A 19861-nucleotide genomic window follows, 5' to 3' on the forward strand; every position below is an offset into this window, starting at 1 on the left:
CTGAAAACCTGTAACCACTGACTTTCATAGTAGGAAAAACACATACTCTGGAAGTCAATGGTTACAGGTTTTCAGCTTTTTTCAGTTTTTTGGTGCTCAACAAAAAAAAAAAACTGAAAAAGCTTTGGTACAAGTGAAGACTGAATAAGTGACAGATTTTTTTTAGCCTTGGGTGAACTACACTTATAACACTGAATTCATCTATATTACCATTTGATAGTTACTGTCCTAGACCATTTTTTTTCTCTCTAAGTGTAGTTTAAACTATTCAGGAGTCACTTACCAGAATGTGTACTATTTTTTTTTTTTTTTTTTCCTTTCTTTTTATGAATGCCTCAAGACAAAGTTTTATGCATCTTAAAGTATTTTTATTTATTAGGATATTTAATTTTGTTAACTTAAATTATTTTTCTTGAAGCACTTATATTTAAAGTTGATAATGTAAAATTCTGTTAAAAATATTTTACAAAATAATTCTTCAAAAAATATTTTTGTTTTGCTATAAGTCGTACTGGGTTTTGTACATTACTTGTTCCTGAATGTTTTTTTTTCCCTGAGAATTTTCACCCTTTACAGGTGTCATGTTGATTTGTTTGTGTCAAATAGAACACCGTAGAAAGACAGTATTATTATTTTATTTATTTTTTTTCATTGTATTAGCATTCTGGGCATACTTTTATTAATTTTAAAATGGTGTTAATTGTAAATCTGTAACTGTCAAACTGTTTTAAAGGTTTTAAGAAATTTGTATGTTAATAGAAGGCATGTTTACTGTAAACATTCATGTTTGTATTACCTGTTGGACATTTTTTGTTTAAAAATAAATGTCAAAAATGGTATTGTGTGTTTGCTTGAAATTACAGATGCATTTTCATACATTTATAGTGTTTACAGATTTATAATTTGGTTAATTTAATATGAAACTCAAAATGGAAAAGTTAGTTAATAAAAAATAATCAAAATGTATGAGCTGGGTGACTAAGTATTTAAAGTTGGGAGAAATTAAACAAATTAAGTTAAATGCTATCAAAATGGATAAGCAGGGTAACTTGGGTATTTTAAGTGAGAAGAAAATATTTTGCATGAGTACAACAAACTCAAAACTAGATGTTTCTGCTTACTTAAAATTGGGAATTTCAAAACTTAAAAAATTTGATGTAACTGATTACCTCAAATTTTTTGAGTTTTGTCAACTTATTCGGGATTACAGTGTGGAGATTGATGAAAATAAGGATGTTGGAGCTTGTGGAGAAACTTACAGTGCTGATGAAATATCAGGTTCGGACAGTGAGAGAGAATCTTCTGATTCTTTTACTAATGAGGACATGAAGAAGGATTTTTGTGGCTATAGTATGGAGAAAGTGAGAAGCTTTCTACACTCTACTAAGGGAAAGCGGAACGTTGAAGTTACTGATTATTTCCCTGATCGGATGTTGTTTATTGAGTCAGCCAGATTTTTGATGAGACAAAGAGGGGATAATCGTTTGTCCAATCCAGATGTGTATCGGTTGAAAAAAAAATAGTACAAAAATTGAGTTCCAAATTAAGTCAAAATGAAAACGATCAAATGGTGGAATAAGAATGAATATGTGCTGAGTTTGTGTTTCTTAATTTGCTCTCTCATAGTGATGTTTCATTAACAAATTTCAGGAGGAGCTCGCGCAGATAATTAACACGGCCAATTCATCATCAGCAATCACTCCCTATCCAATCACTCTCCCTATCCCATTACTACAGTCCCTTTAAATAACCAAGCAGTCCTACCTTCAGCTATCTCTGATTCCAGCATTGGCACTCCCAATCGCCGCAACATGTCCGAGATTCACTCGTCCTCCGAGGATTATTCCTCTGATACAGACAAACCTGCAGCTCATCCAGCCTTCATCCAGGTCGCCGCTCAGGCCACCAGCGCTCCGCAGGATCCACTAATCGAGCCCGCCGCTGCATCACGGGGCCGCAGGCCCTCACGCACCGCTGCTGCTCGCACTCCGAGCAGTGTTGTTTTAGTCAACGATGGCGAAATCATTTCGTTGACGCCACTTTTCATGACGATAACGAGACGATGACGAGATAAAAATGGCTCGTTGATGACTAAAACATGACGAGACGTGCGTGAGTTTTCGTTGATGAGACGGGTGGTCCGTCAGACGTTTAAAATGCATGACATTTCTGCTTATTGTGCATGCCAATCAAAACCTTAAACGTTTCGATGCCGCTATGGCAAGCCGTTTTAGCATTAAATACTCTTTGCCATACTAGTATGGCAAGCCGTTTTAGCATTCCATCCTTGTTTGTCTTTTATGTTTTAAAACATTCCTTATTGCAATTATTGGTGAAAATAGTCGATCCGGAAGCTCACATTGTGTTGAACTAGATCTGCTATTTTCAGAACTTACAAGTGACACTACCCAACAGCAAAATACTTACCGACCTACATTAATTTGTTAAAAGACTTTTTCCCCTTTTTAGACTAAAACTAGACTAAAACCTTTTTGGCTTTCGTCGACTAAAATTGGACTAAAACTAACAAGCATTTTAGTCCATAAGACTAAATCTAAGATGGTTGTCAAAAAACAACACTGCTCCGAGACGCCAGCTTACGCCGTCTCCACCATCTTCCAGACGTCGGGCATCTTCCCCAGCGTCTTCTTACGCTTCAGCCTTCTCCTGCGCCCCAGCCAAGGGAAAATGGACCGTAGCCGAGCTCTGCAAGGGCCTCAGGCAGAGCGCTCGGGCCACAGAGCCCCCTACTCCACGTCAGGACGCAGCAGAAGGCCGTCACCGAGCTTGGGCCACGCCCCGGACACCGCAGTCTCCAGCCACGCCCATCCCGCTCGATCCTCGAAGCGGGAGCTCGCTGCTCATGCTGTCAGAGAGCCGGCCATCGCCTCCACAAGCCGCCGCAGCAGCACGAGCTCGCCCACTCCAGCAGCCGATTCCCGTCCGCAACCCTTGCCCCTCCTTTCTCTCCCCTTCTCATGGCCCGCAGCACCGCCTTCCGCTCATAGCACGAGCATTCCCCCGCTCATGCCACAAGCACCGGCGCTCCCCATTCCCCCTCTCTTCCCTTCTGTTTCCTCCGCCCCAGGAGCCGTCCCCAGCGCGAGCATGCCTCTACCCTCACAGGCTCCGACGCACGCCATTCCCCCTCTCTTTCCCCCCTTCTTTTCCGTCCCAGGAGACGGCCGCAGCTCAGGTTTACCGCCAATACCGGTCCCGGTAGCCACTTTCCCTCCTCCTCAGGCCCGTCCTCCCTTCTCATTGGCCTCAGCCACACCCCTTCCAGCCCCGCCAAACGCTTTAGTGCAGGAACCTCCCCCAGTTTCCAACTCCATCAGGACCCAGATACTAGCAGGTCTCACACATGGATTCCACCCCGGCGTCCTGAGCCTCCCCTCCCAAAACCTCATCTGCCCAAATCTCCACTCCGCTCTCACCGAACCCGAAATAGTGGACGGCCTAATTAAAAAGAAATAGACTCAAATTTCATGATAGGCCCCTTTTCTGTTCCTCCCTTTAGCATCTATCGAGTCAGCCCCATCGGCGTTGCCACCAGAAAATTCTCAGGCAAAAAACGCCTCATAATTGATATTTTATCTCCGCATAATTCCCCATTCCCTAGCATTAACAGCCTCATTCCACTCGAAGAGTTTTCTCTTCACTATCACGACGTCGACCAAGCCACTACCTTGATTAAAAAAGCAGGTCGCGGCGCTTGGTTGGCCAAAGTCGATATTACTTCTGCTTTCAAAGTTATGCCCATCCACCCAGATTTCTGGCACTTATTTGGCATTTGCTGGAAAAACGAATTCTATTTCGCCGTCCGCCTCACATTTGGTTGCAAAAGCAATCCAAAAAATCTTCGACACACCGTCGGAGGCAATTTGCTGGATCCTCTCCAACAATTACAGTTTACTCCATCTGATTCATCTTTTAGACGATTTCTTAATCATCTCACCCCCAGATTCCGTCCCAGCCGCACACCTCTTGACATCCCAAAGCTTTTCTCAGAGCTCGGGATTCCCCTCGCCCAAGACAAACCGAGGGTCCTAGCACTTCCATCGAATTTTTGGGCATCAATTTAGATTCCCAAAAATTCCTGGCTTCCCTGCCCAAAGAAAAGATTGACAGAACAATTCTAGTAGCTTCCACTTTGTTAACAAACTGTAACTGTACAAAACGCGAGCTGCTATCCATTCTGGGTCATCTAAATACCGCGATGCGCATCATCCCACAAGGCCGCCCCTTTATCTCCCATCTCCTCTCCCTCTCCTCCTCCGCCCACGCCCTTGAGGACCGCATTTCCATAACTGATTCTTGCCGCAAGGAGCTCAGCTTATGGATTTCCTTCCTTAAACAGTGGAACAGCTATCGTTCTTTTACAGCAATTTGGTTTCTTCCCCAATTGATATCGAATTATATACCGACGCCGCCCTCTCCGTCGGCTTTGGAGGTTTCCTCCGGGGCCGCTGGTTCGCTTCTACCTGGCCCCCAGAGTTGGCAAATTTACCCCTCCAGCTATCATCCTCAGCACTATTTGAGCTTTACCCATTAGTGGCCGCAGCTTCCCTATGGGGCAAAGAATGGTCCGCCACCAGCATCGTCGTCCAATACGACAACGCAGCTACCGTGCACTGCATTAACAAAGGCTGTTCCCACTCCCCCGTACTCATGCCTTTGCTCAGATGTTTGATTTGGATTTCAGCTCGTGACCAATTTATCATAACTGCAAAACACATCCCCGGGTCAAAGAATCAAATCGCTGACTCTCTCTCTCGTTTTGTTTTTCAGAAATTCAGATCGCTGGCTCCAGAAGCAGACCCGCTCCCAACCCCAGTCCCTCCTTATTCAGAACTGATATTCCCATAACCCTCTCCCTAAGGCCTCTTCTCGAAGCATCCATCGACTCCATTCTCCAAGCAGTCTCCCTCAGGACTCTCCAATCCTACCTTACAGCGTGGAAATGCTTTAAAACTTTCCACGGCGCCTACAGCTTACCTTTCCCCGATTTTTCCCTGCTCACTGTCACCTCATTTATCTCCCACCTCAATTCCCATAAAAACCTCAAAACTAGCTCCATCAAAGCATACCTTAGCGGTATTCAGTTTTTTCATAAACTGTTTCACGGCTCGCCTTCCCCTCATATAGCTAATTCCCAGACCTCCCTTCTCATCAAAGGCATCCAAAAAACCCAGCCCAACCGCCCAGACCCCAGACAACCTATCACTTTAAATATTTTGACCAAATGCATCTCCTCCCTCCGCAAAGGCTACCATTCCATCCACACTGCCCGCACCCTGGACGCCATGTTCATCCTGGCTTTTTTCGGTTTCCTCAGATGCTCTGAGCTCGCCATTACATCCAGTTTTAACCCAGCCATTCACCCCACCATCTCCAAACTAACCGTGCTAGACGGCGATACCATCTCTTACTTTATTAAACAAAGCAAGACAGACCAAATAAAGAAGGGCCATTTCATTTATATTTTTAACCTCCAAACTCCCCTCCAACCATTCCAAACCCTCCTAGCCTTCCTTTGCCACAGGAAATCCCAATCCTCCCTCCCCTCTGACCCCTCTTTACTGATGATGCCAACCGCCCTGCCACACGCTTCTGGTTCCAAAAGCACCTGAAGTCTGTCTTGCTTCTCTCTGGTACCCCAGCCGATAACTTCTCCAGCCATTCATTTCGCATAGGCGCAGCAACTACAGCCGCCCAAAAAAGGTCTCTCCCAACAGCAGATCCAAGCGCTCGGCCGCTGGTCATCTGAAGCTTTCAAGAGCTACATTCGAGCAGATCGCTCTTTTATCAGGGAAACACACCAAACCCTAATCGGCCAACCCGTTCTACCGCCAGCCCACCCCCGCCCACGCCATCTCTAGCCGCTTCAACCACCCCCTCTGCGTCCCTTTTCCTTGGGACATCCTGCCTTCGTTAAAACCCCAGCTTATTCCCCTACGCGCAGCAATGCGCGCCCCCGCTGGAGCCCCCCTTACACACAACAGTGATCGCTCCGCTTTTCCCGTCACGCTCAACATCGCATGGCTCCTGTTCAAGCCCCCGCTTATCCCCTATACGCGCAGCAATGCACGCCCCCGCTGGAGCCCCCCTTACGCACAGCAGTGCTCGCCCCGCTTTTCCCGTCACGCTCAACATCGCATGGCTCCTGTTCAAGCCCCCGCTTATCCCCCTATACGCGCAGCAATGCACGCCCCCGCTGGAGCCCCCCTTACGCACAGCAGTGCTCGCCCCGCTTTTCCCATCACGCTCAACATCGCATGGCTCCTGTTCAAGCCCCCGCTTATCCCCTATACACGCAGCAATGCGCGCCCCCGCTGGAGCCCCCCTTACGCACAGCAGTGCTCGCCCCGCTTTTCCCGTCACGCTCAACATCGCATGGCTCCTGTTCAAGCCCCCGCTTATTCCCCTTACAGAACAGCAATGCCCGCTCATGCTAAAGCCACCCCGCTCGCTCCCCCCATGCCGCAGCAACGCCTGCTCATTCTAGAACGCCCCGCTCATTCCCTTTACGCACTGCAATGCCCGCTCTCACCGCAGCCCCTGCTCGTTTCCCCACGCCGCTGCATTGCCCGCTCTCGCTAGAGCGCCCCGCTTATTCCCCATGCCGCAGCAATGCCCGCTCTTGCTAGAGCGCCCCGCTTATTCCCCCATGCCACAGCAGTGCCCGCACGCACTGCAATGCCCGCTCTCGCCGCAGCCCCTGCTTACTTTCCCACGCTGCAGCAATGCCCGCTCTGACTAGAGCGCCCCGCTTATTTCCCCATGCCGCAGCAATGCCCACTCTGACTAGAGCGCCCCGCTTATTCCCCCTTTCACGCGGCAGCCCCCGCTCAGTCCCCTTTAGCGCAGCAAAGCCCACACATCCTAGAGCACCTAGCATGTTTCCCCTACGCCACAGCAGTACCCACCCCCAAGAAAACGCCATTCTTCATTCCCCCTAAATGCCACCCCACATAAGGTTCTCTTTGCTTTTCCTTCCCTAGCAGTGCCCGCAGCAGCTCCTCCCGCGCTTCCCCGCCGCTAATCGTCCAGCATCCCTCCAGCTCAAGTTAAGCTTTTTGGGGGGCCACCTGGCTGCTGTCCTGCAGTTATTTTGCACTTTGGGGGAGCGCTATTGGGTTCGGGCCAAAGGCCGAGCTCGGACCCCTCTCCCTGGGCAGGGGGAGTGCCCCGGGCTCGGGAATGACTACCGAGCTCGGAGCCCTCTCCCGGACAGCATGCCAAACACGCTTAACTTTTACGCTGTTTATTATATGCAAAAGCGAACTAGTGAAGTGATGTTTCATTAACAAATTTCAGGAGGAGCTCGCGCAGATAATTAACACGGCCAATTCATCATCAGCAATCACTCCCTATCCAATCACTCTCCCTATCCCATTACTACAGTCCCTTTAAATAACCAAGCAGTCCTACCTTCAGCTATCTCTGATTCCAGCACCCCTCCCACCCCCCCTGTTTATTTTCTCCTCACCTCCAGCCAGGGGGGGAGCGCTATTGGGTTCGGGCCAAAGGCCGAGCTCGGACCCCTCTCCCTGGGCAGGGGGAGTGCCCCGGGCTCGGGAATGACTACCGAGCTCGGAGCCCTCTCCCGGACAGCATGCCAAACACGCTTAACTTTTACGCTGTTTATTATATGCAAAAGCGAACTAATGAAATGAGTAATTTTAAAATCTCTTCCATTAATTTAAATGGAGCGAGAGATGCTGTTAAAAGAGCACAACTATTTGATGTTTTGAAAATAAAAAAAAAATAGATATAGCATTTATACAAGAAACTCATAGTACACCAGATAATGTTGTAGAGTGGCAAAAAGAATGGGAGGGCCAGCTTTGCCTTAGCCATAAAAGTGTTTTTAGTGCAGGAGTTGGAATTTTATTTTCAAGAAGATTTTTACCAGATTCCTGTAAGATAGAACAAATAGTAGAAGGAAGATTATTAAAGGTTACAGCAAAATATGAGAAGATAACACTGGAACTGATTAATGTTTATGCTCCGGTCAATGCAGCTCAAAGAATGATTTTTTTAGATACACTTAAAAATACGATTCAGCAATGTGAAGATCATTATTTGATCATTGGTGGAGATGTTAATTGTACTGCCAGTGATATTGACAGGAATCATCTTGAGCCTCACAGTGCTTCAAAGCAAAGAATGTTACAGCTCATCGCATCAAATGAACTTTGTGATATTTGGCGAAATTTGCATAATAACATAAGACAGTATACATGGACACATGTAAGGGAAAATCACATTTCCTTAGCTAGGTTGGATAGATTTTATTGTTATAAGTTTCAGTCTCAGTGTTTTAAAAGTTGTCAGATATGTCCAGTGGGTTTTTCAGATCATTCTATGGTGATTACTTCTGTCTAAATTAATTCAATAAGAAATAAGAGTGCATATTGGCATTTTAATTGTGCACTTGTTGAAGATTTTAACTTTAAAAAATGTTTTAGATATCTTTGGGCAAATTGGAAATTGCAAAAAGAGAAATTCACTTCATTGAAACAGTGGTGGGATGCTGGAAAGATTCAAATTGAACAATTTTGTAATCAATATGCTTTCAATGTAACAAAGGACATTGCTGGGTATATAAAGAATTTAGAAGTTGGTATTGTGGAGCTTCAGAATTTATGTGGGTCCACCAGAAATCAAGATCATTTGAACTTATTGAAAAAGAAAAAAATCGATGTTGGCTGATCTATTAGGAGTTAGAGCACAAGGGGCTTTGGTGAGATCGAGATTTCAGAATATATCTGAAATGGATGCACCATCTAGATTTTTTTTTGGCCTGGAAAAAAAAAATGGTCAAAGTCGAATAATTCACTGTTTAAGATCTGTTGATGGGAAAGAACTCACGAAAGTATCTGATATACGCAGAAGAGCAGTTAACTTCTATGAAGGGCTCTATGCAAGTGAGTATGAAGAAAATGATTTTCTGGCACAAATATTTTATAAAGATCTACCTCAAGTACCTAAAGAAACTTTTGAAGATCTAGTGAAACCTTTGTCAAAAGAAGAGTTGTATGTTTCATTACACAGTTTAAAAAATGGAAAAGCACCAGGAATTGATGGTCTTCCTGTTGATTTTTATAAGGCCTATTGGGAGTTTTTGGGAGATGATTTGCTTGATGTTTTGAATGAGAGCTTGAATGAAGGACAAATGCCACAGAGTTGTAAAAGGGCAGTTTTAACCCTACTCCCAAAAAAAGGTGATTTAAAAGAAATAAAAAATTGGAGACCAGTGTCATTACTATGTGCCGATTACAAAATTTTATCCAAGACTTTGGCTAATCGATTAAAAAAAGTGATGGAAATGATAATACATATAGATCAATCATATTGTATACCCAAGAGATCAATTGTTGATAATATTTCATTGATCAGAGATGTCCTAGAAATTTCAAGGATTTTTGGCTTAAAATTTGGTCTGATTTCATTAGACCAGGAAAAAGCCTTTGATCGGGTGGAACATTGTTATCTGTGGAACACTTTTAAAGCATTTGGTTTTCCTCCTGGTTTTATTGATATGATAAAGGTCCTTTATGAAGACATTGAAAGCATATTGAAGGTCAATGGTGGCTTGAGTTCTCCATTTAAGGTTGGAAGGGGAATAAGACAGGGATGTTCAATGTCCGCAATGTTATATTCAATTGTTTTGGAACCTTTTTTAAATCAAATAAGGGAGAGTATGTATGGTTTTGAATATGATAATATGTCTATGTCTGTAAAACTGTCAGCATATGCTGATGATGTAGCTGTTTTAATTAAAGATCAAGATTATGTTAATAGATTAATACAAATTGTTGAAGATTTTGGTAAAATTTCTTCTTCAAAGATTAATTGGTCTAAGAGTTCAGCTATGTTAGTAGGTAACTGGCAGGCTGAAAAACCTGTTTTACCAAGTGGAATGTTCTGGACAAAAGAGGGGTTTAAATATTTGGGAGTGTTTTTAGGGGATGAAGTGGCAATGATGAAAAATTGGAAAAATGTTTTAGAAAAAGTACAAGGCAGATTGACAAGGTGGAATTGGCTTTTAGTAAAAATGTCATTTAGGGGGAGAATCCTTGTGATTAATAATTTAGTGGCATCCCTGTTATGGCACCGTTTAGCAGTTCTAGAACCTCCGGTGGGTCTGTTAGAAAAGATTCAAACATCTCTTGTTAATTTCTTTTGGAATAAGCTACACTGGCTTCCTAAAAGTGTGTTGTATCTTCCTTTAGAGGAAGGAGGACAAGGTCTAATACATCTTGCAAGCAGGAAAGCGGCTTTTAGACTGCAGTTTGTTCAAAAATTATTGTATCAAAATTTGTCTTGGAACAATGTAGCCTTTAAACTTTTAAGTGTTATTGGAAAGTTGGGTTTAAATTATGAATTGTTCTGGACAGATTGTAAAAAAATTGAGTGGAAAGTAATTTCCTTTTTTTATGAAGCAGATCGAAAATCATGGTGTTTGATGAAAATAACAAGATCTAATGAAGGAAAATCTTTACACTGGTTGTTGCAAGAACCACTGATTAATGGGTCTCGTTTGAATATATCTTGTGAGATACCTTCATGGCTTGAACAAAAAATGAAAAATGCACAGATTATAATAATGAAGGACTTGGTGGAAGTGGCCGGAAGAGACTTAAGAAATACTGCTGCACTAACTCAAAAACTTGGACTTCGATCTGAGCGAATAGTTGGACAGATGTTGGAAAAATGTCGAAGCTCTTTATCTGAAGAAGAATGGATGCTTCTATATGTTTATTCAACAACACAACAAAGACCAAATGCTGAGGAACATTTTCCAAGGATGATGATTGCTCCAGATTTACCAGACACAGATATTATATGTCCTTTAATGGTGTCAAAAAATTTGAAGGACAGAAATATTATGTTTATTAGTGGAAAATGTTTTTATAAAATGTGTGTAAAGGTGTTGAACAAAAAACTGTTGGTACATCGGTCTGATACTCCATGGCGAAGTCATTTATGTAATGTTTCTAATATTGAACCTATGTGGGGTGTACTATACAAGCCACCATTGACAAAATATGTTGGAGATTTGCAGTGGAGGATTTTGCAAGGCATTGTTGCAGTGAATGCTTTCATTTCTATTTTAAATCCTCATGTAAAAGATAATTGTATTTTTTGTGGGCAGAGAGAAACTATTTTCCATTGTTTTATATATTGTGAAAGGTTAAAATCTTTGTTTGAGGTGTTAAAAAGGATTTTTGAGGAGTTCAATGAAATGTTTACGATACCTGTGTTTATCTATGGGTTCAAAGAGTCTAAAGCAAAGAAAAGAATGGCGCGTTTATTGAATTTTATTATAGGTCAATCAAAGATGTCTATTTATTTAAGTAGAAAACAGAAAATTGAATTTGGAAATGAATGTAATATAGTGACTGTTTTTAAAGGGTTTGTTAAAACAAGAATTAGACATGATTTTTGTTTTTATTACTGTATGAAAAATCTAATGGTTTTTGAAATGATTTGGACTTGTGGAAAAGTACTTTGTAAAGTTGAAAATAATTCACTAATTTTTGGTCATCATGTAAATTGAAATATTACGTGGAAAAATTTAAATATATATAATTAATGTAAAAAAGTTTTCTAAAAATAAAAAAATCTCTCTCTCTCTCTCTCTCTCTCTCTCTCTCTCTCTCTCTCTCTCTCTCTCTCAGTTGCAGCAGACCATCATGTTGTATACTGCATTTTTTTAAAATAAGTTTAACATTTATTGACATTAAACATATCATATTACTGCTGCTTAGATATCAAGGGTAAAAGAAAACTGCAACACTGTTTAAAAGGGTGTGCAAAAACTACAAACTTGCAAGCGATGTGTTTTGTCTCCAAATTGCATCATGTTTTGCCCAAAATAAGGAATTACTCTTGAAGGGTAAAAGAACAAAACCCAAATCTCTTTCAGCCGACCTCAAGCTAAAAGTGGCTAAAAACATAATGCAGTTCTCACTGCATTCACATTGTACCAGAACCAGAAAGTGGTCAGTCTTAATTTCCACAATTACAAACAAACAAATAATAATATTTAATTATAAATATCATTATTTTATTTTATTTTATTTTAACTTGGGCATTATACAATGCCTAATAATAATGTTTAGAATAATATTAATGTAAAAAAAAAAATAAAATAATAATAATAATAATAATAATAAATAATGCATGCCACACCACAATAATCAAACTAATATAGATGCTCTGAGTCTGCTAAAAGCACTATATCATGATGGCAGAACAGACTGCTACCTCTTTATTCATAAACAGTAAATAATATGTAAAAGAATACATGTAGTCAGTCAAATTATCCTTATTCAACAGTTTTGTTCCGAATAGTGAAACTAGATTTCAGACCTGCTCAAAGAAGCTGAAATCCAAAACTTAATCTGTATTCATTGACATTTCATGCCTGGCATTTTGAATGGCAGTGTTTACACTGACAGCAGTCACTTGCTGATATATCAAGCAGGGATCCAAACATCTCTTCCGATGCTGACATGAGTTGAACATCAGGCAGAATGACACACTGCAGCAGAAGAAATGCAGTCTAGTTTGTTTACTGACCTTCCCGTCTCCCTACTGGCAACAAACAATCAGAGATGTCTGTCTTTCTCCCTGTGCTCTCGGAGAACTGGGGCAAGGTGACTTCTCTTCCAGCACTCCGCTAAAGTAGTATTCCACCTCATTGGGTCACTCGTTCACCTGCAAGACAGAGAAAATACATTTGTCTGAACATGTGCTTTGGTAACTCAAAGTATGTCACATTTTAAAAACTAGATTTTTACATTTTCAGAACAAAATGTGAGTTTGTACTTGCAAAACCACTACACTAAAGCATTCTGGGGTGGCTGCTCTGGCCCAAGTCATCAGACTGTATGCCAGGGGTCTCCAACACATGGCCTGATTTGAGGTAGCTCACCATGACACACTTTTCATCCAATCAGAGTAAGCTAATATAGACAGGTGTCCCACCCCCTCCAATAAAATTAATTATTTGTTTTGACATATTGGCCATGACGTTATTTTAATAATCCCATTTTGTATTTTAATTATCGCTCAGGTGCATTTTGTCATGTTTTTTTTCTTCATTTTTGATTGTACAGATACGAGTAGGGCATTGTTTGAAACTGCAAATGGTCTACTTTTATTTGTGTATAGTCATAATAGCAAAAAAAAAAAAAAAAAAAAACAATGTGCTTTTTTATAACAAAGAAAACAAACAGGGTGCCCTCTGTGTCATCTCGGTCTCTGTCAACTTCCTTCACAGACACGTAAATAAAACAACCTGATTCTTAGAGAATATTTTTAAATGAAATAAGTGATGTTGTAAACCAATATTCTCAAACTAACAAGAGGTAGAGTTTTTCCTGTGTCTGCTCATTAACTGTAATCTTAAAACCAGAGGGTTGATTGATATTACTGCTCAGCGTTAATCAAAGTTAGTAGGATTCTCAAACAGGTGCAAATTGCTAAATAGGTTTTGTTTTGTGTGAAAACAGCTTTATTTCTGCTGTTACTTAAGCGCCACCTGCTGTCAGACAGTTGATTTACATTATCATTCAGCCTGTCTGCCATTTGTGTTCAAACCTATATATTGGACCAAAGTTTTGTTGTAAGTCTTAACTGGTCTTAACCGGAGAACCTTTTTTAAAGAAATCCTCAATGATGAAATATCCAGGGAAAAATAGTATTTTATTCAACTGAAAAACAAAATGTGCATTTTGATATGAACTTGTACTTTATGAAATACAATGTCTATTTTGAATTATATGCAGTAATAAACATGTAAACTAAAGCTGCATGATATTGGATACATTGAAAATCACAAATCTTTTAATAAATTGGAGATCACGATTCTAAAGAACATAAATAGAAATCTAAACAAAATAACATAATTTACTAGTGGTTCTGACAAAATGTTAATTGCTTATGTTTTTAAAAATATATATTCAAACAAAATAAAAAAAAAAACTGAAGGAGTCAGTGTCTCAATTAATACAGACTTGTTTCACTATTGCAATCTCCTGAATTAATGATTCAATGATAAATACTTTTTTAAACGTGCAGTTGTCGCCACCTCCTGACGGAAGAGAATAAGTGTTACAATACGTTCCAATGGTAAGATACTTTCGTTTTGAACGCTACTGTAGACAAAAAGTGTTTATACCCAAACTATAAACTTTTATCCCAGTACTTTTCTTTTTTAAATGTCTGTAACATAGAAGTAAAGACCATTATGTGGTCGAAAAGACTGTTTGTGTTTCTCTTTCTGGATCAGAAACAGCATGAATGCAGATTTTAATGTCTTTTACACCTGTTTCACATCGTAAGCGTCAGTGGAGCATGAGCAGTGCAATGTGAAACAGTCATAATAGACACCAATGAATTGTTAGGAGCTCTAATGTAAACACTGCAAAATGTTTTGAGAGGATATCGTCAGGTTCTCGCGAGACCAGTCAGATCTCGTCACATCCCTAGACTTGACTTGTCTTGACTTGAAAGTACCACGTATTCCTTGGAGTCCTATGTTAATACAAAGGTACATAAATATGGTAATCACTCAATGTCATGGCATATGAATATGCTAATCATTCAGAGCCTTGGAATATATAATTGTGCCCTCTGACACTGTCACTGTACCATGGTAACACCTCAGTCCTTTTCTGTAAGTGTAAGATCATGATTTAGAAAATGCTAGAAAGATATAGATAGATTTAATGACCAATATGGCGTATAAAAACTGTATGTCTTTCTATGGCATTGAACATTTATCACACTACTCTATTTTTCATGTTAGTTCAAATCCCGGTATTCTCCCACTGTATTTCTCTTCAGTGATTCAATACTATTATCCATCTAGAAATTCACACTTTTGTGATAATGCTGCTGCTATCAATGTCGTTTTGACTGTCACATAGGCCTTTCTGAAGCTGTAGTCTGTTACATGCTGTCATATGTTTCATTGACACAGTTATTCTTGCTCACTGTAACTTATAACAAAATGTCATGAACAACACATTCTATTTTGGTATTAGCCGTGACATGTTGATGTTCTGATCACATCCCGCTTCTATGATAAGCCAAGAAGATGACAAGATTTATTCCTCTTCTCTTAAAACAATGCTCTTAGTTGCACTTGGGTACATCTGAGTCATCTAAAATGTTTCTGAGATAGATTATAAAGCATTAAACAAAGGGACATTTTCATACTGATGTGATTTTATTATACGAAACAATATAAAGCAACACTAAAATGCATCATCCAAATATGATACAGTATCAAGGACACACCTGCAGGCCAATATGATTTATGCTATAAGACAGTGAGCAATCTATCACTGGTATGAAAGTCAACCACAATTACAGTATACTGCTGTGAGGTGAAGATTTGCCTTACACAGTGTAATCAATTCCATCGGTATACTAATCAAAACTACATTTTGATATTATCTGAAGAAAATATAAGTGGTGCTTGCAAGTGTAAAACTTGCCACCACATTGCTAATGTCAGGGTTATGTTTGGATAGTCTGTTTTAGTTTTGTTTTTTGCTTGCCTAACTGCTTGCCTGTCTTTTCTTGTTTGTTGCATTGGTTACTGATTCGAGATGCACACCTTTTTGTAGTTGAGTTGCTTGTTATCTTGTTTCCTTCCTTAGTTCTCCAGTGTATATATAGTCCTCTGTTTAGTCTTGTCTGTGTTTTGGTTGTTATGTTTGTATGTTAAAAGTTATTTTGATTCCTGTATACTGTTCATTTTGGGTTTGTTAATAAAAAGAAGCTTGCTGCATTGTAGATCCTGTCTCAACTCATCCTTTGCTGCAACCAAATGTGATAGCTGAAGTATTGTAGGCTGAAAGATGTTTTTAGCTTTTATGGATGTTTGATAGGTACCCCAAGTCAAAACAGCCCACCCTATTACCCAATTTATAAGTAATACATAAATAAAGCATGTTATAAACATAATTTGGTGATATATTGACATTTAGTTAGTTGCAGCGCAAACTACACACACCAATACCAAAAATGTATGGTTTTGAAGCAGTTAAAACATGTAAGCAACTAGATTTTTGATATGGGAGTGTGCAGTTTATGTAGAACAAAACGTTACAGTATCATCAAGTTATGTTTACCACAGGCATTATTTTGCTCATAAACACACACACACACACACACACACACACACACACACACACACACACACACACACACACACACGTTGGGTTTACATGTTTTATGGGGACATTCCATAGGCGTAATGGTTTTCATACTGTACAAACCGTACTTTCTATCGCCCTACACCTACCCTATACCTAAACCTAGCCCTCACAGGAGATTGTGCACACTTTTACTTCCTCAAAAAAACTCATTGTGCATGATTTATAAGCCTGTTTCCTCATGGGGACCTAAGAAATGTCCCCACAAGGTCAAAATCTACTGGTATTACTATCCTTGTGGGGACATTTGGTCCCCACAACGTGATGAATACCAGGTACACACACACACACACACACACACACACACACACACACACACACACACACACACACACACACACACACAATAACCCCTGATAGGAAATTCTCAAAGGAACCAATGGTGAATTAGTGTAACGGGTTCTGACGTCATATCTGCATCACTCTATGGGCCATATTTACTAAACAGGGCAAATTAGCAACCCCATAAGTGTGAGCTACTGACAGTGTGCAAAATCCACCAAGAACAGCGCAAACAAGAAGAGACAATGACAATAAGGTCCATGTAATCTACTAACAACATAGGCACAATAGGTTAAGACATGCTTTTTGGGTGGTAAATAATAGTGCAAATATCAGTAAACTGACTAGCACAAATCTTAGTAAATCATGTTGCTTAATGCATTTAAATATTCTCATCCCATACATTTTGAATCTGAAAGGGACACTCTAACAATGTATATACAATAAGGTCAGCCACCACAAAAATGACTGTGTTGACAGTAGTTTTTTAATGCTAAATAGCGTTTGTGCTGGTGCAAGTTATAAATCTGGCCAATTTATTTTTCCCTTGATGGCACATCTAAAATATGCCTGAAAAGCCTTTATTTTAGCAAATAAGTAGCAAATATTAAGTCACAGAATGTGTAGCTGACAAAGGTTTAACACAACATTTACTAAATTCTATATAAAAAAGTCTAGTAACTATAGATGTGTACATTAGCAATAACATTTTCTCAGAAAAAGACTGAATAAAACCAATTATTTATACAGTGGAGCTTTAATATGACATTATTAATGGCAGATTAAACCGTGCACTGAACTTCAACTGTATTTAAAGTTGTTCTTTTGCTCTCTCATGCAGCAATTATAGTGATACTTCATAAAAAAAAAAAACTGTCTCTTCTCTTCATTGTTTCACTTTCTCTGAAGTCAAGAACAAGAGATACGTGGAGGAATGAAACCCCCATCAGAGCATTGACAGGCCAAGAAGTTATCAATGTAAGAAATAACATTTCATCAGTCACTTGAGAGCAGATGCTCACAAAATACGTTCTGTCATCACCTTCACAACTTTTGGTTGAAAGCTGGATACTGTGATAAAAAGAACCAACCTTGCATGTGTTCTTTGAAAAAAATAAAGATATGTTGTTGTCTTTCAAAGTTAAGAGGGTCAAAAGAGCCTTATTGCAAAGCTAATGTATCCTTTTTTCACACTGCAAACCATTGAAATATGAGTGAATAGAACCACATCTGCTAATTAGGTGACATACACAGATGCCAAACATAGAGAATTAATTATAGTAATTAGTAATGTTGCTGGCAAAGCTTTGCCCAGAGATGTGATACTACACAGCATCCACACTCGGGAATCATTTTAGATAACTGAGGCAGAGAAAAGGCATAAATATTTATGATTTCTGAGGCATACCTTTACACAGTTGTAAGTTGTATGTCGGGAGTCTGAAATATTCATGAGTGATGATGGAGTAGTTTTTGGTCAGAGATCTAATTTTATGATATGATGCTTCACACAGTGATGACCTTCAAGACAGGCCAATTGCTGTACATATCTTATCATAGTGACCTACTGACTCATTCACATCAATAAAATGCATTATTCAGGGACACATTTGAGCTTGATACAGTAGATTTTTAACAAAAAGCTCTTCTAATATTTAAGATGATAAACAATTTTGTCATAACGATACTCTTTTATCCTGTTTTTTTTTTGTTTGTTTGTTTGTTTTTTTCTTTTTCATTTAAAACATATTTACCGCAAACCATATTGCATGTGCAGTGAAGCAGAGAGTAAGCTGATTAGTTATATTGTTGGATTAGTTCTAACAGATTTCATTTCTCAAATCTTGTCTGCATAATCTGTAATCTGATTGAAATTGTACCTCAACTGTGACATTTTATTTCAGAGCCAGATCAAACTACAAAAGCATAGGTACAACTTAGAAACTAAGCTCTCGTGTGTTGATTTGGAAAATGACTAATCACAATAATTAAATCAGTAACCTAATCACTAAAGAAAAAAAAAACAGTTGTGAAATGCACCGAGGGAAAGGGAAATTCTGCTTACATTACATGCTTCAGCAACACACCTTGTACATCTGCCACATTGTGCACCCTTCAGGGAATGTTTAATAAACACCATTAAAATCTCATAGGATAAGGCAGTCTGGCTTCTGTTTTTATGCACTCTGCAATCAAAAAACCCACAAAGCAAGTGTCAAGGCCCAATTTGTAAGTTGTCTCAGGGATGAGGAATTCCTTGAGAATCCATAATTCAAACAATTCCCCAATGAATCTGTCTTTCAACATGATTGGCAAAACAGCTTTTTCTAGTCTCATTTGCTAGCCACCAGCTGAGATGTTTCTCCCTTGTCTTTGGTATTGTGCTGTGTGATATTCTTGCTTGAATAAACCCATATGCTCTATTACATGGAAAGTGATCTCATTAGTATTTTTAAAGGTATTTCTACAGTTCACTGTTGACACTTTGAACACAGAACCTTTTCATGTATGATCTGTACAGTTGTGGCCAAAAGTTTTTAAAAAGTTTTCAAAAGTTTTATTACAGAAATATTGGAAATTGGAAAAGCTGCTGCTTAAGTTTTTATAATAGCAATTTGCATATAGGCCTACTCCAGAATGTTATGAAGAGTGATCAGATGAATTGCATAGTCCTTCTTTGCAATGAAAATTATCTTAATCCCGAAAAAAACAAACTTTCCACTGCATTGTTAAGAAGGCTTCAGGGCGTCCAAGAAAGTCCAGAAAGCCAGGATTGTCTCCTAAAGAGGATTCAGCTGCAGGATCGGAGTGCCACCAGCGCAGAGCTTGCTCAGGAATGGCAGCAGGCAGGTGTGAGCGCATCTGCACGCACAGTGAGGCGAAGACTTTTGGAAGATGGCCTGGTGTCAAGAAGGGCAGCAAAGAAGCCACTTCTCTCCAAAAAAAAAAAAAAAAAAACATCAGGGACAGATTGATCTTCTGCAAAAAGTATGGCGAATGGATTGCTGAGGACTGGGGCAAAGTCATATTCTCAGATGAAGCCTCTTTCCGATTGTTTGGGGCATCTGGAAAAAGGCTTGTCTGGGGAAGAAAAGGTGAGCGCTACCATCAGTCTTGTGTCATGCCAACAGTAAAGCATCCCGAGACCATTCATGTGTGGGGTTGCTTCTCATCCAAGGGAGTGGGCTCACTCACAATTTCGCCCAAAAACACAGCCATGAATAAAGAATGGTACTAAAACACCCTCCAACAGCAACTTCTTCCATCAATCCAACAACAGTTTGGTGAAGAACAATGCATTTTCCAGCACAATGGCTGCCATGAGGCAAAAGTGA

The 19861-nt window shown here is 39.9% G+C and overlaps 1 protein-coding gene across 1 annotated transcript in view; it reads right to left on the bottom strand.

The window, feature by feature from the left end:
* Window positions 1–19861, bottom strand: part of LOC141332329 (leucine-rich repeat and fibronectin type-III domain-containing protein 2) — a 218063-nt gene that overhangs the window by 128397 nt on the left and 69805 nt on the right. The window contains exon 2 of the mRNA XM_073837464.1: window positions 12595–12732. The gene's annotated coding sequence lies outside the window, so the exon portion shown is untranslated. The remainder of the gene's footprint in view (window positions 1–12594; window positions 12733–19861) is intronic.

Source organism: Garra rufa, chromosome 3 (assembly GCF_049309525.1).
Source record: "Garra rufa chromosome 3, GarRuf1.0, whole genome shotgun sequence".
Classification (NCBI taxonomy): Eukaryota; Metazoa; Chordata; class Actinopteri; order Cypriniformes; family Cyprinidae; genus Garra; species Garra rufa.